We start from the raw sequence: 12,639 nt of genomic DNA on the forward strand, positions 1-12,639 counted from the left end.
TTGACTTATATTGTGTGTCAGGACGGATCCGTTTTCACTGACACAATAGGGCACAATAGAAAACGGATCCGTCCCCCATTGATGCATGCGGTTGTATTATCTGAATGGAAGCGTTTGTGCAGATCCATGACGGATCCGCACTAAACGCAAGTGTGAAAGTAGCCTTAAGTGGATGTTATATCCATTGTCATTAAGGTCATTGATAAAACCCTGAAGCCCATCCGATGAACTATGCCAGATCAAGAAGATGTCATCGATGTACCGGGTCCAGAAAATGACCCGGTCCATTGACACTCCCCGACCTGACATGAAAAGCTCCCTCTCCCATAGCCCCAGAAAAAGGTTGGCATGCGAGGGCGCAAAAGCCGTCCCCCACAGCCGTCCCCTGTTGTTGCAGGTAGAAGAAGCCTCTGAAAGTAAAGAAATTGTGTGTTAACACGAACTGTAAAAGATCCATGAGATATCCTGACATTAGAAGATATAACAAAAAAGGCGGCTCTCCACTGGTTTTCTGGAAATAGGTGCTTTTGCCCAATATGACTCACCCTCGTCACTTGTATAGGTTAAAAAATAGAATAATGGCGGGCCGGCACTCAAATTATGGGTTCATGAGAAAGCGGGTTCTTTATTTAATTTAAAATACAATTTAAAAATGCATGAACATAAAAACAATATTAGATAATATTATAACAACAATTAATGGCTATGAGCTAAAATAAATCGCAGTATTAATAATTTATATAGCAGCAGTTGTTAGCAGCAATATAATAGCAGCAATTGATAGCAGCAAAAATAACCTCTACCGTAGGTTTGTTAGCAATACTTCATCCTTAATGTGAGAGTACAATATATCAGTAACGATGTGAGAGTACAATGTAACAGTAACGATGTATCATCATATCATGGCAACAATGTTCTTATCGTGGCAACAATGTTCTTAATGGCAACAACTGTGGCAGTTAGCTATTAGAAGTAGTTGAAAATAATAGCTTGATGTCTCCTTTTTTCTTCTTATGTGGTGCAGATGATCGCACCTTCAAATGCAGTCACGTTTTTTTATATATGAAATCCTCCGTTATGTACAATAGATAGTTTGTTACTCATGGTTCGGTTGTCTCCTGGTGCGGCGTCCCGCACCACTTTTGAGAGCAAGCTGACCTTTATCTTTAGAAAACTCCGGTCGCAGCTTGTATTGTAAAGTCGGCGTTCCACGTGTTATGGCAGCGTCTCTATTTAATTAAAGTTTCGCCCCTCAAATATTCGGTTCGCCTTTTAACTTCTTTGTTTCAGCTGCCGGTGTTCCACTTTTTTAAGAGTAGGTCAATTTACCATGAGTTCTTTTTTCTTTGGAGCGCTCCAGCAGTGTGATCTTCAGTTTTAGTATGCTTGTTCACCCAAACATGTTTCGGAGCACAGACTCGCTCCTTCCTCAGTGATCAAGCATACTTCACGTCATGTCCTCTTTTTATTCTATCCAGGTCTATCAGAAAAACCGGAATCCAATCCGGAATTGTCTCTGTGGTTCTGGAAAATCTTTTTATAATCAATTGTTATTCATAGCCTCCCAATTCTCTATATATACAGGGAGTGCAGAATTATTAGGCAAGTTGTATTTTTGAGGATTCATTTTATTATTGAACAACAACCATGTTCTCAATGAACCCAAAAAACTCATTAATATCAAAGCTGAATATTTTTGGAAGTAGTTTTTAGTTTGTTTTTAGTTTTAGCTATTTTAGGGGGATATCTGTGCGTGCAGTTGACTATTACTGTGCATACTTATTAGGCAACTTAACAAAAAACTAATATATACCCATTTCAATTATTTATTTTTACCAGTGAAACCAATATAACATCTCAACATTCACAAATATACATTTCTGACATTCAAAAACAAAACAAAAACAAATCAGTGACCAATATAGCCACCTTTCTTTGCAAGGACACTCAAAAGCCTGCCATCCATGGATTCTGTCAGTGTTTTGATCTGTTCACCATCAACATTGCGTGCAGCAGCAACCACAGCCTCCCAGACACTGTTCAGAGAGGTGTACTGTTTTCCCTCCTTGTAAATCTCACATTTGATGATGGACCACAGGTTCTCAATGGGGTTCAGATCAGGTTAACAAGGAGGCCATGTCATTAGATTTTCTTCTTTTATACCCTTTCTTGCCAGCCACGCTGTGGAGTACTTGGACGCGTGTGATGGAGCATTGTCCTGCATGAAAATCATGTTTTTCTTGAAGGATGCAGACTTCTTCCTGTACCACTGCTTGAAGAAGGTGTCTTCCAGAAACTGGCAGTAGGACTGGGAGTTGAGCTTGACTCTATCCTCAACCCGAAAAGGCCCCACAAGCTCATCTTTGATGATACCAGCCCAAACCAGTACTCCACCTCCACCTTGCTGGCGTCTGAGTCGGACTGGAGCTCTCTGCCCTTTACCAATCCAGCCACGGGCCCATCCATCTGGCCCATCAAGACTCACTCTCATTTCATCAGTCCATAAAACCTTAGAAAAATCAGTCTTGAGATATTTCTTGGCCCAGTCATGACATTTCAGCTTGTGTGTCTTGTTCAGTGGTGGTCGTCTTTCAGCCTTTCTTACCTTGGCCATGTCTCTGAGTATTGCACACCTTGTGCTTTTGGGCACTCCAGTGATGTTGCAGCTCTGAAATATGGCCAAACTGGTGGCAAGTGGCATCTTGGCAGCTGCACGCTTGACTTTTCTCAGTTCATGGGCAGTTATTTTGCGCCTTGGTTTTTCCACACGCTTCTTGCGACCCTGTTGACTATTTTGAATGAAATGCTTGATTGTTCGATGATCACGCTTCAGAAGCTTTGCAATTTTAAGAGTGCTGCATCCCTCTGCAAGATATCTCACTATTTTTGACTTTTCTGAGCCTGTCAAGTCCTTCTTTTGACCCATTTTGCCTAATAATTATGCACACCTAATATAGGGTGTTGATGTCATTAGACCACACCCCTTCTCATTACAGAGATGCACATCACCTAATATGCTTAATTGGTAGTAGGCTTTCGAGCCTATACAGCTTGGAGTAAGACAACATGCATAAAGAGGATGATGTGGTCAAAATACTCATTTGCCTAATAATTCTGCACTCCCTGTAGAGATATTAGATCATTTCATGATTTTTGATTTCATTGTCTTTATGCTGCTTTCAAATACAGTTATTTATAAATATTTTTATGCTGCTTTCAAATACAGTTGTTTATAAATATTTTATATATGCATAAAAAAATATATAAAAAATTACATAAAATATTTATAAAATTTTTAGAGAGGTATACATGGTATATAAATCAAATGTATAATAATAAAAATATAAAAATTATAAAATATATTAAAAATATATATATATTAGAAGAGTAGGTCATATTCTTCAGAGGTCCCTACTCTTCTAATATATATATATATATTTAATATATTTTATAATTTTTATATTTTTATTATTATACATTTGATATAATAAGAAAAAAGAAAAGAAAAAAGGAGACATCAAGCTATTATTTTCAACTACTTCTAATAGCTAACTCCCACAGTTGTTGCCATTAAGAACATTGTTGCCACGATAAGAACATTGTTGCCACGATATGATGATACATTGTTACTGATACATTGTACTCTCACATCGTTACTGATATATTGTACTCTCACATTAAGGATGAAGTATTGCTAACAAACCAACTGTAGAGGTTATTTTTGCTGCTATCAATTGCTGCTATTATATTGCTGCTAACAACTGCTGCTATATAAATTATTAATACTGCAATTTATTTTAGCTCATAGCCATTAATTGTTGTTATAATATTGTTATCTATTATTGTTTTTATGTTCATGCATTTTTAAATTGTATTTTAAATTAAATAAAGAACCCGCTTTCTCATGAACCCATAATTTGAGTGCCTGCCCGCCATTATTCTATTTTTTATATCCTGACATTACACTACCCCTGTCACTCATAGATAGAAAATAGGATGTAGCCTTTATTCCATCTGCATGTTTGATGTTAGTGTAGAGAGACTCCCATCAATCTTTTGAAGTAGATCAGCAGTATCTTGTGTTTATGAAGGTAGGCATTCAACAAGCGGTTTCAGTTTGTGGTCCAAAAATTTACACACATTCTCAAAAGGCCCCCCACATCCAGATATAATGGGCCCACCTGGGGGCTTTGTTACACTCTTGTGGACTTTGGGTAGAAGATACAACGTCGGTATTGTAGGGTTATTCACAATTAATGCCTCTTGTAGTTGTTGGGAAATAATACCATCCTCCACAGCTCTATTTAGAAGATCCTGTTATAGTCTACTATAGGATGAGAGAGGGTTAAATGTAAGTTTTTGTAGGAAGATGAATCTCTGAATTGGCAATAGACTTGCAACTCGTACATTTTACAGGGCCAAAAACTACGTTGCCACCTTTATCTGCCGGCTTGTAAATTACGTCCTTAACCCCTTCAAGACCAAGCTAGTTTTCACCATAAGGACCAAGCCACATTTTGCAAATCTGACATGTTTCACTTTATGTGGTAATAACTCTGGAACGCTTTTACTTATATAAGTGATTCCCAGATTGTTTTCTCGTGACATATTGTACTTCATGTTAGTGGTAAATTTGAGTCAATATTTTTCACCTTTATTTATAAAAAAATTCAAAAATTTACTGAAAATGTTCTAAATTTGAATTTCTCTGGTTCTTTGACAGACAGTGGTAACTTAGAAAATAGTTATTAATTTACATTTACCATATGTCTACTTCATGTTTGCATAATTTTGTAAATGTTATTTTATTTTTTGGGGATGTTAGAAGGCTTAGAAGTTTAGAAGCAAATGTTAACATTTTTCATAACATTTCCAAAACCCACTTTTTAAGGGCCAGTTCATGTCTGTGAGGCTTATATAATAGAAACCACCCAAAAATGACCCCATTTTAGAAACTACACCCTCAAGGTATTCAAAACTGATTTTACAAACGTTGTTAACCCTTTAAGTGTTCCACCAGAATTAATAGTAAATGAAGGTGAATTTTTTTAATTTCACTTTTTTTTGCAAATTTTTCCATTTAGATCCATTTCTCCTGCAACCCAGCATGGGTTAACAGCAAAATAAACCTCAATATTTGTTACCCTGATTCTTACGTTTACAGAAACACCCCATATGTGGTCATAAAGTGCTATATGGGGGCACAGCGGGGCTCAGAATGAGAGGAACACTGTGTGGCTTTTGGAAGGTAGATTTCGCTGGAATAATTTTCAAGCACCATGTCACATTTGAAGACACCCTGAGGCACCCCAACAGTAAAAAAAAACAAAAGTGACCCCATTATGGAAAATACACCCCCAAGGAATTTTTCAAGGGGTGCACTGAGCACTTTGGCCCAATAGCCGTTTCATAGAATTTAGAAAGACTTGGCAGTGAAAATGAAAAATTTCATATTTTACAAGAATATCTCGCTTTAGGCCCAAATTTTTCATTTTAACAAGGGGAATCAGGAGAAAATGCACCCCATAATCTGCTACCCATTTTCTCCTGAGTACGTCAACACCCCATATGTGGTTGTAAAGTGCTGTATGAGCACACAGCGGGGCTCAGAATGGGAGGAACACTGTGTGGCTTTTGGTAGACAGATTTTGCTGGAATAATTTTCAAGCCCCATGTCGCATTTGAAGACACTCTGAGGCACCCCAACAGTGAAAACAGCAAAAACAAGGCTCTAGGGGTGCCAGAACATAAAACGAAATTGAAGAAATGCCTCATTTAATAAAATGACACCTTTCAATGTATTCATCTAGGGGTATAATGGGAATTTTTAAGGTTTTTATTTTTATTTTTTGTTATTTTTTGGGGGGAGCTATTATTGGATTGCCAAATGGAAAAATGCTCAACTGAAAATGTCTTGCCATGAATTAACCCTTTCATGACCAAGGGTCATTGATGCCCCAGTGTCCAGGTCAAAATTTACAAATCTGACATAGAAACATAGAAACATAGAATGTGTCGGCAGATAAGAACCATTTGGCCCATCTAGTCTGCCCAATATACTAAATACTATGGATAGCCCCTGGCTTTATCTTATATGAAGGATGGCCTTATGCCTATCCCATGCATGCTTAAACTCCTCCACTGTATTTGCAGCTGCCACTTCTGCAGGAAGGCTATTCCATGCATCCACTACTCTCTCAGTAAAGTAATACTTCCTGATATTACTTTTAAACCTTTGCCCCTCTAATTTAAAACTATGTCCTCTTGTAGCAGTTTTTCTTCTTTTAAATATTCTTTCCTCTTTTACCTTGTTGATTCCCTTTATGTATTTAAAAGTTTCTATCATATCCCCTCTGTCTCGTCTTTCTTCCAAGCTATACATGTTAAGGTCCTTTAATCTTTCCTGGTAAGTTTTATCCTGCAATCCATGTACCAGTTTAGTAGCTCTTCTCTGAACTCTCTCCAAAGTATCAATATCCTTCTGGAAATATGGTCTCCAGTACTGAGCACAATACTCCAAATGAGGTCTCACTAGTGCTCTGTAGAGCGGCATGAGCACCTCGCTCTTTCTACTGGTAATTCCTCTTGCTATACACCCAAGCATTCTGCTAGCATTTCCTGCTGCTCTGTGACATTGTCTGCCTACCTTTAAGTCTTCTGAAATAATGATCCCTAAATCCCTTTCCTCAGATACTGAGGTTAGGACTGTATCACGGATTTTATATTCTGCTCTTGGGTTTTTACGTCCCAGGTGCATTATCTTGCACTTATCAACATTAAATTTTAGTTGCCAGATTTTTGACCATTCCTCTAGTTTTCCTAAGTCCTTTTCCATTTGGTGTATTCCTCCAGGAACATCAACCCTGTTACAAATCTTTGTGTCATCAGCAAAAAGACACACCTTACCATTGAGGCCTTCTGCAATTTCGCTGACAAAGATATTAAACAATATGGGTCCCAGAACAGATCCCTGAGGTACCCCACTGGTAACAAGACCTTGGTCTGAATATACTCCATTGACTACAACCCTCTGTTGCCTGTCCCTCAGCCACTGCCTAATCCATTCAACAATATGGGAGTCCAAGCCCAATGACTGCACTTTATTGATAAGCCTTCTATGTGGGACAGTATCAAAAGCCTTACTAAAGTCTAGATAAGCGATGTCTACTGCACCTCCTCCATCTATTATTTTAGTCACCCAATCAAAAAAATCAATAAGATTAGTTTGACATGATCTCCCTGAAGTAAACCCATGCTGTTTTTCATCTTTCAATCCATGGGATTTTAGATGTTCCACAATCCTCTCCTTAAGTATGGTTTCCATTAATTTCCCCACTATTGATGTCAGGCTTACTGGCCTATAGTTGCCCGATTCCTCCCTACTACCTTTCTTGTGAATGGGCACAACATTTGCTAATTTCCAATCTTCTGGGACGACTCCTGTTGCCAGTGATTGGATGAATAAATCTGTTAATGGTTTTGCTAGTTCACCGCTGAGCTCTTTTAATAGCTTTGGGTGTATCCCATCAGGCCCCTGTGATTTATTAGTATTCATTTTAGACAGTTGACTTAGAACCTCTTCCTCTGTAAAGACACATGCGTCAAAAGATTCATTAGTCTTCTTTCCCAACTGAGGTCCTTCTCCTTCATTTTCCTTTGTAAAAACTGAACAGAAGTATTCATTGAGGCAGTCAGCTAGTTCTTTATCTTCTTCCATATACCTTCCTTCTTTAATTTTTGATTTGGTAATTCCTTGTTTTAGTTTCCTTTTTTCATTTATGTATCTGAAGAATGCCTTATCGCCTTTTTTTCCCTGACTGAGCTAATTTCTCTTCTGCTTGTGCTTTAGAAGCTCTTATAACTTGTTTGGCGTCTCTCTGCCTAATCTTATAAATTTGTCTGTCATCCTCATTTTGTTTTTTTTTATAATTCCTAAATGCTATCTTTTTGTTTTTAATGATTTTGGCCACTTCTGCTGAGTACCACAGTGGTCTCATCCTTTTTTTGCTTTTACTGACAAGCCTAATGCAATCTTCTGTTGCCTTCAATAGTGCCACTTTTAAGTAGTCCCATTTCTCCTGGACTCCAATGAAACTGTTCCAGTCTGATAGGGACTCGTATACCACTAATCTAATTTTAGAAAAGTCAGTTTTTCTAAAATCTAAAACTTTTGTTTTTGTGTGGTAGAGAGAACCCTGGTATTGATATATCCCAGTCATTACTCCCCTTGAACCACGTCTCAGTAACAGCCACTACATCTATATTCTCAGATGCCATTATAGCCTCAAGCTCATTGAACTTATTCCCTAGACTGCGAGCATTTGTAGACAAGACTCTGAGCTTGTCATTTCTTAACCTTTGTGCTACTGGCCTCTTCTGGCATTGTTCCGGGGGGCAGTCGGACTGCTGGATTATCACTCTTTTGCCCCCCTTTCCTAGTTTAAATGCTTCTTAGCAAATACTTGGAACTGTTCACCGAGGACATTCGTTCCCTTGAGAGAAAGATGCAAACCATCTTTCTTGTACAGTTCTTTTCCATCCCAACAAGAGCTATCATGAGACACAAAGCCAAACCCTTGGTTCAGACACCATTCACCAAGCCATACATTGAATTCCTTAATGCGCATCTTCCTGTCATGCTGAAGGTTATGCACAGGCAAAACTGCAGAGAATGAAACAGTTGATGCAACCTCCCGTATATCCTTTCCAAGTGTATGAAAAGCTTCTTTCACCTTTGAAACCTCATTGCAAGCCAGCAAGCCAGATCGTTGCAAGCCAGATCGTTTGTCCCAAGATGGAGAATAACATCCACTTCCCTTTCCTGCTTTGCTTGCCTAACTATATTTAGGATCCGTCGTCTATCCCTGCTAGCGGTAGCACCAGGGAGACATCTCACAACACCATTCTCCTCAAACTTCACACCTCTTATGATGGAATCGCCCACCAACAGCTGCTTACTATCAATCCTCACCTTCTCCTTTTTGTCTTTGGCTGCAGTCTTGCATACTTTCGGCATGGGAGATGATTGTTTCTCACCCACTGTGCTTGAGCCATCCTCCATGTTGCTCTTGCACTCTGAAAGTGCTGCAAATGAATTATGGAGAGCCACAGACTGTGGGACATGCCTTCTATCCACAACTCTCAGTCTACCTGAACCTACAGTAACCCATCTTCCATTTCTAGGGGGCCTCTGTGGCAGTGGCATTGCAATGTTCTCAGCCTGAGTTTGTTTAGTGGTTAATTTAAAAATCTCATATTTCAAAAAGGTAATTTCCTGCTGCATTATGGAGAGCTGTCTACAGATCAGACAGTATCCAAACCTTTGAAGAGTGGAACCTGAAATAAAATGCGTCACTTTATGTTGTAATAGCTTTGGAACACTTTTATTTATCCAAGCCATTCTGAGATTGTTTTCTCATGACATATTGTACTTCATGATAGTCAAAAATTTTAGTCAATATACAGTACAGACCAAAAGTTTGGACACACCTTCTCATTCAAATAGTTTTCTTTATTTTCATGACTATGAAAATTGTAGATTCACACTGAAGGCATCAAAACTATGAATTAACACATATAGAATTATATACATAACAAACAAGTGTGAAACAACTGAAAATATGTCATATTCTAGGTTCTTCAAAGTAGCCACCTTTTGCTTTGATTACTGCTTTGCACACTCTTGGCATTCTCTTGATGAGCTTCAAGAGGTAGTCCCCTGAAATGGTTTTCACTTCACAGGTGTGCCCTGTCAGGTTTAATAAGTGGGATTTATTGCCTTATAAATAGGGTTGGGACCATCAGTTGCATTGAGGAGAAGTCAGGTGGATACACAGCTGATAGTCCTACTGAATAGACTGTTAGAATTTGTATTATGGCAAGAAAAAAGTGGCTAAGTAAAGAAAAACGAGTGGCCATCATTACTTTAAGAAATGAAGGTCAGTCAGTCAGCCGAAAAATTGGGAAAACTTTTAAAGTAGGGGCTATTTGACCATGAAGGAGAGTGATGGGGTGCTGCGCCAGATGACCTGGTCTCCACAGTCACCGGACCTGAACCCAATTGAGATGGTTTGGGGTGAGCTGGACCGCAGAGTGAAGGCAAAAGGGCCAACAAGTGCTAAGCATCTCTGGGAACTCCTTCAAGAGTGTTGAAAGACCATTTCAGGTGACTACCTCTTGAAGCTCATCAAGAGAATGCCAAGAGTGTGCAAAGCAGTAATCAAAGCAAAAGGTAGCTACTTTGAAGAACCTAGAATATGACATATTTTCAGTTGTTTCACACTTGTTTGTTATGTATATAATTCCACATATGTTAATTCATAGTTTTGATGCCTTCATAGTCATGAAAATAAAGAAAACTCTTTGAATGAGAAGGTGTGTCCAAACTTTTGGTCTGTACTGTATTTCACCTTTATTTATTAAAAAATCCCAAATTTACCAAATATTTTGAAAGATTCACAATTTTCAAAATTTAAATTTCTCTGCTTCTAAAACAGAAAGTCATACCTAATAAAATATTATTACTTAACATTTCCCATATGTCTACTTTATGTTGGCATCATTTTGGAAATGTCATTTTTTTTTTTTAGGACGTTAGAAGGCTTAGAAGTTTAGAAGCAGTTCTTAAATTTTTAAGAAAATTTCCAAAACCCACTTTTTAAGGACCAGTTCAGGTCTAAAGTCACTTTGTGGGCCTTACAAAGTGGAAACGCCCCATAAATGACCCCATTGTAGAAACTACACCCCTCAAGTTACTCAAAACTGATTTTACAAACTTTGTTAACCCTTTAGGTCAAGCATGTCAAACTCAAAGGCTAACATGGGCCAAAAAAACAAAATTTAAGTTTATGTGGGCCGCATAAAAAAACAAAAAAAAAACGTACATTTTCATAGAACAACATTGTTGTTTCATGACTGCTGACCCCCAACATCCCGTTGCCCAATAACACAAGTGAGACCTAAATATATATACAAATATTAAACTTCACTATAAGACGCACCTAGGTTTTTGAGGAGGAAAATAAGAAAAAAATATTTTTAACCAAAAGTTGTGCTTTTGGTGGGCTTTGAATTAATGGTGGTCTGTGCATGACACTATTATGGGGGATCTGTGGATGACGCACTGTCATGTGGGGGATCTGTGGATGGCACTGTTATGGGGGACCTGTGGATGGCACTGTTATGGGGGATCTGTGGATGGCACTGTTATGGGGGATCTGTGGATGGCGCTGTTATGGGGGATCTGTGGATGGCGCTGTTATGGGGGATCTGTGGATGGCGCTGTTATGGGGGATCTGTGGATGGCGCTGTTATGGGGGATCTGTGGATGGCGCTGTTATAAGGGATCTGTGGATGGCACTGTTATGGGGGATCTGTGGATGGCACTGTTATGGGGGATCTGTGGATGGCACTGTTATGGGGGATCTGTGGATGGCATTGTTATGGGGATCTGTGGATGGTACTGCTATGGGGTGGGATATCTGTGGATGGCATTGTTATGGGGTGGGGGGATCTGTGGATGGCATTGTTATGGGGTGGGGGACCTGTGGATGGCACTGTTATGGGGGATCTGTGGATGACACTGTTATGGGGGATCTGTGGATGGCGCTGTTATGGGGGATCTGTGGATGGCGCTGTTATGGGGGATCTGTGGATGGTGCTGTTATGGGGGATCTGTGGATGGCACTGTTATGGGGATCTGTGGATGGCACTGTTATGGGGGATCTGTGGATGGCACTGTTATGGGGATCTGTGGATGGCACTGTTATGGGGGATCTGTGGATGGCACTGTTATGGGGGATCTGTGGATGGCACTGTTATAGGGGATCTGTGGATGGCACTGTTATGGGGATCTGTGGATGGTACTGCTATGGGGTGGGATATCTGTGGATGGCATTGTTATGGGGTGGGGGGATCTGTGGATGGCATTGTTATGGGGTGGGGGATCTGTGGATGGTGCTGTTATGGGGGATCTGTGGATGGCATTGTTATGAGGTGGGGGATCTGTGGATGCAACTGTTATGGGGTGGGATATCTGTGGATGGTACTGCTATGGGGTGGGATATCTGTGGATGGCATTGTTATGAGGTGGGGGGGATCTGTGGATGGAACTGTTATGGGGGGGATCTGTGGATGACACTGCTATATGTCATCCACAGATCCCCCTCATAACAGTGTCCCCCAATACACCGGCCCTCTGCTCACCGAAGTATTTATAAACGTGAATCCTTATCCTGTTATTAAGTTGAACTAACGCTGCGCTCTCCCATGTTCCCCTGTATCCCCACAGCACTTACGAACACGCTTCCATAGCAGGCAGAGCGGACGGCACCAGTAACGTCACTCATTGACGTCGCGCGTCTGCTCCGCCTGCTTCATTCATAAAGTGGGCGGAGCAGGCGCTCGACGTCAGTGAGTGACGTTACTGCTGCCGTCCGCTCTGCCTGCTATTGAAGCTTAAGTAAGTGCTATGGGGATACAGGGGAACATGGGAACATGGGAGAGGGCAGCGTTAGTTCAACTTAATAACAGGATAAGGATTCACGTTTATAAATACTTTGGTGAGCGGCGGGGCCCGGTGTAAGAGTACAGTGACTGCACCGGGCCCCGCCCCTAGTTACAGACTCCAGCCCCTCCTCT

Source organism: Bufo bufo, chromosome 2 (genome assembly GCF_905171765.1).
Source record: "Bufo bufo chromosome 2, aBufBuf1.1, whole genome shotgun sequence".
NCBI classification, from domain to species: domain Eukaryota; kingdom Metazoa; phylum Chordata; class Amphibia; order Anura; family Bufonidae; genus Bufo; species Bufo bufo.